The sequence below is a fragment of the Durio zibethinus genome, unplaced genomic scaffold (assembly GCF_047325235.1).
Source record: "Durio zibethinus cultivar Kanyao isolate XHJ-2024 unplaced genomic scaffold, ASM4732523v1 HiC_scaffold_68, whole genome shotgun sequence".
Classification (NCBI taxonomy): domain Eukaryota; kingdom Viridiplantae; phylum Streptophyta; class Magnoliopsida; order Malvales; family Malvaceae; genus Durio; species Durio zibethinus.
In genome coordinates, this window is record NW_028322691.1 from 65,001 (window position 1) to 70,000 (window position 5,000).

A 5,000-nucleotide genomic window follows, 5' to 3' on the forward strand; every position below is an offset into this window, starting at 1 on the left:
TGCCGATGGTGGTCGAGGCAACCGCCCGCACCAGGGCCCAGCGTGTGCCGATGGTGGTCGAGGCAACCGCCCGCACCAGGGCCCAGCGTGTGCCGATGGTGGTCGAGGCAAGCGCCCGCACCAGGGCCCAGCGTGTGCCGATGGTGGTCGAGGCAAGCGCCCTCACCAAGGCCGAGCGTGTGCCGATGGTGGTCGAGGCAACCGCCCGCACCAGGGCCCAGCGTGTGCCGATGGTGGTCGAGGCAACCGCCCGCACCAGGGCCCAGCGTGTGCCGATGGTGGTCGAGGCAAGCGCCCGCACCAAGGCCGAGCGTGTGCCGATGGTGGTCGAGGCAAGCGCCCGCACCAGGGCGCAGCGTGTGCCGATGGTGGTCGAGGCAAGCGCCCTCACCAAGGCCGAGCGTGTGCCGATGGTGGTCGAGGCAACCGGCCGCACCAAGGGCCGGCGTGTGCCGATGGTGTTCGAGGCAACCGCCCGCACCAGGGCCCAGCGTGTGCCGATGGTGGTCGAGCCAGGAGCCCGCACCAAGGGCCGGCTTGTGTCGATGGTGTTCGGGGCAACCGCCCGTACCAGGGCCCAGCGTGTGCCGATGGTGCTGGGGGCAAGCGCCCGCACCAGGGCCCAGCGTGTGCCGATGGTGCTGGGGGCAAGCGCCCGCCCCAGGGCCCAGCGTGTGCCGATGGTTATCGGGGCAATCGGCCGCACCAGGGCCCAGGGTCTGCCGATGGTGCTCGAGGCAACCGCCCGCACCAAGGCTCAGCATGTGCCGATTGTGATCGAGGCAACAACCCACACCAGGGCCCAGCTTGTGCCGATGGCGGTCGAGGCAAGTGCCCGTACCGAAGGGCAGCCTATGCCGATGATGGTCGATGCATGTGCCATCACCATGCGTCATCATGTGCCATTGATGGTCGAGGCCTTGGCCGAAGTTCGATTTTGAGCCACGGTGCCCATGCTTGGCTCCAGCATGTGCTGGTGCCGCATTTTTTTCACTCGGGACAGCATCGCCGGAGCATCGCCGGAGCATCGCCGGAGTACCGCCGGAGAACCTGACCGGCGGCATTGGGGTTCCGGCGATTGGGAGGGGGGCCGGGGGGGTGTGCGCACATGATGTGCGATGGGTGCTGGTACTTGGCCTTGTGTTGGCCCCCTATCCCTCATCAAACCTCTGAGAATTCACACCCCCTTAAAGAGCATTTGAGATTTTACAGGTTTGCTACCAGTAGCCGTTAAAGTGTCTGAAATGGGGACACTTTTTTCAAACGGTCACAAAATCTTCTCTACTTCGAGTTTTTAGCTGAATTTTTTTGTGCATGCCAACAAAAATAGAAGGATCATGCCTACAAAATTTGGGGCCAAAAATCCTTATAAAAAAATTTTAAAAAATCCCGAACCGCAAAAAGTTTCGAAAATCGTGAAAAATAGAAAACGAGTCATCTTCCAACGAAACTTCACGTGAAGGCTTAGGGGACCATTGTATGAATTTACAAGCCATAAAAATGGCATTGGCACGGCAGAAATTTGAAGATGTGCCTAAACCCACCAGGGCCCAACGTGTGCCGATGGTGCTCGAGGCAACCGCCCGCACCAGGGCCCAGCGTGTGCCGATGGTGCTCGAGGCAAGCGCCCGCACCAGGGCCCAGCGTGTGCCGATGGTGGTCGAGGCAACCGCCCGCACCAGGGCCGATAGTGTGCCGATGGTGCTCGAGGCAACCTGTCGCACCAGGGCCCAGCGTGTGCCGATGGTGATCGAGGCAACCTGCCGCACCAGGGCCCAGCGTGTGCCGATGGTGGTCGAGGCAAGTTCCCGCACCAGCGCCCAGCGTGTGCCGATGGTGCTCGAGGCAACCGACCGCACCAGGGCCCAGCGTGTGCCGATGGTGCTCGAGGCAACCTGCCGCACCAGGGCCCAGCGTCTGCCGATGGTGCTCGAGGCAACCTGCCGCACCAGGGCCCAGCGTCTGCCGATGGTGCTCGAGGCAAGCGCCCGCACCAGGGCCCAGCGTGTGCCGATGGTGGTCGAGGCAAGCGCCCGCACCAGGGCCCAGCGTGTGCCGATGGTGGTCGAGGCAACCGCCCGCACCAGGGCCCAGCGTGTGCCGATGGTGCTCGAGGCAACCTGCCGCACCAGGGCCCAGCGTGTGCCGATGGTGCTCGAGGCAACCGACCGCACCAGGGCCGAGCGTGTGCCGATGGTGGTCGAGGCAAGCGCCCGCACCAGGGCCCAGCGTGTGCCGATGGTGGTCGAGGCAACCTGCCGCACCAGGGCCCAGCGTGTGCCGATGGTGCTCGAGGCAACCGACCGCACCAGGGCCGAGCGTGTGTCGATGGTGCTCGAGGCAAGCGCCCGCACCAGGGCCCAGCGTGTGCCGATGGTGGTCGAGGCAACCTGCCGCACCAGCGCCCAGCGTGTGCCGATGATGCTCGAGGCAACCTGCCGCACCAGGGCCCAGCGTCTGCCGATGGTGCTCGAGGCAACCTGCCGCACCAGGGCCCAGCGTCTGCCGATGGTGGTCGAGGCAAGCGCCCGCACCAGGGCCCAGCGTGTGCCGATGGTGGTCGAGGCAACCGCCCGCACCAGGGCCCAGCGTGTGCCGATGGTGCTCGAGGCAACCTGCCGCACCAGGGCCCAGCGTGTGCCGATGGTGCTCGAGGCAACCGACCGCACCAGGGCCGAGCGTGTGCCGATGGTGGTCGAGGCAAGCGCCCGCACCAGGGCCCAGCGTGTGCCGATGGTGGTCGAGGCAACCTGCCGCACCAGGGCCCAGCGTGTGCCGATGGTGCTCGAGGCAACCGACCGCACCAGGGCCGAGCGTGTGTCGATGGTGCTCGAGGCAAGCGCCCGCACCAGGGCCCAGCGTGTGCCGATGGTGGTCGAGGCAACCTGCCGCACCAGCGCCCAGCGTGTGCCGATGGTGCTCGAGGCAACCTGCCGCACCAGGGCCCAGCGTGTGCCGATGGTGGTCGAGGCAAGCGCCCGCACCAGGGCCCAGCGTGTGCCGATGGTGGTCGAGGCAACCGCCCGCACCAGGGCCCAGCGTGTGCCGATGGTGGTCGAGGCAACCTGCCGCACCAGGGCGGAGCGTGTGCCGATGGTGGTCGAGGCAAGCGCCCGCACCAGGGCCCAGCGTGTGCCGATGGTGGTCGAGGCTGCCGATGGTGGTCGAGGCAACCTGCCGCAGCAGGGCCCAGCGTGTGCCGATGGTGCTCGAGGCAACCGACCGCACCAGGGCCGAGCGTGTGCCGATGGTGCTCGAGGCAAGCTGCCGCACCAGGGCCCAGCGTGTGCCGATGGTGGTCGAGGCAACCGCCCGCACCAGGGCCCAGCGTGTGCCGATGGTGATCGAGGCAACCGACCGCACCAGGGCCCAGCGTGTGCCGATGGTGCTCGAGGCAACCTGCCGCACCAGGGCCCAGCGTGTGCCGATGGTCGTCGAGGGAACCTGCCGCACCAGGGCCCAGCGTGTGCCGATGGTGGTCGAGGCAAACGCCCGCACCAGGGCCCAGCGTGTGCCGATGGTGCTCGAGGCAACCGACCGCACCAGGGCCCACGTGTGCCGATGGTGCTCGAGGCAACCTGCCGCACCAGGGCCCAGCGTGTGCCGATGGTGGTCGAGGCAAGCGCCCGCACCAGGGCCCAGCGTGTGCCGATGGTGCTCGAGGCAACCGACCGCACCAGGGCCCAGCGTGTGCCGATGGTGGTCGAGGCAAGCGGCCGCACCAGGGCCCAGCGTGTGCCGATGGTGGTCGAGGCAAGCGCCCGCACAAGGGCCCAGCGTGTGCCGATGGTGGTCGAGGCAAGCGCCCGCACCAGGGCCCAACGTGTGCCGATGGTGCTGGGGGCAACCGCCCGCACCAGGGCCCAGCGTGTGCCGATGGTGGTCGAGGCAAGCGCCCGCACCAGTGCCCAGCGTGTGCCGATGGTGGTCGAGGCAAGCGCCCGCACCAGGGCCCAGCTTTTGCCGATGGTGATCGAGGCAACCGGCCGCTCCAGGGCCCAGCGTGTGCCGATGGTTATCGGGGCAACCGGCCGCACCAGGGCCCAGGGTCTGCCGATGGTGCTCGAGGCAACCGCCCGCACCAAGGCTCAGCATGTGCCGCTGGTGATCGAGGCAACAACCCACACCAGGGCCCAGCTTGTGCCGATGGCGGTCGAGGCAAGTGCCCGTACGGAAGGGCAGCCTATGCCGATGATGGTCGATGCATGTGCCATCACCATGCGTCATCATGTGCCATTGATGGTCGAGGCCTTGGCCGAAGTTCGATTTTGAGCCACGGTGCCCATGCTTGGCTCCAGCATGTGCTGGTGCCGCATTTTTTTCACTCGGGACAGCATCGCCGGAGCATCGCCGGAGTACCGCCGGAGAACCTGACCGGCGGCATTGGGGTTCCGGCGATTGGGAGGGGGGCCGGGGGGGTGTGCGCACATGACGTGCGATGGGTGCTGGTGCTTGGCCCTTGTGTTGGCCCCCTATCCCTCATCAAACCTCTGAGAACTCACACCCCCTTAAAGAGCGTTTGAGATTTTACAGGTTTGCTGCCAGTAGCCGTTGAAGTGTCTGAAACGGGGACACTTTTTTCAAACGGTCGCGAAATCTTCTCCGGTTCGAGTTTTTAGCTGAATTTTTTTGTGCATGCCAACAAAAATAGAAGGATCACGTCCACAAAATTTGGGGCCAAAACTCCTTCTAAAAAAATTCTAAAAAATCACGAACCGCAAAAAGTTTCGAAAATCGTGAAAAATAGAAAACGAGTCATCTTGCAACGAAACTTCACGTGAAGGCTTAGGGGACCATTGTATGAATTTACAAGCCATAAAAATGGCATTGGCACGGCAGAAATTTGAAGATGTGCCTAAACCCACCTAGCACCCGATCGATCCCCGGCTTGCGCATCCTGCCTCTCCGGCCGGTTGAGCGCCCGCACGCTCGTTCCGTGGGTTGACTTAGGCATACGGAGCTCATTCCATGTCTAAACCCCAGTCGGACCGAGGGTCGCG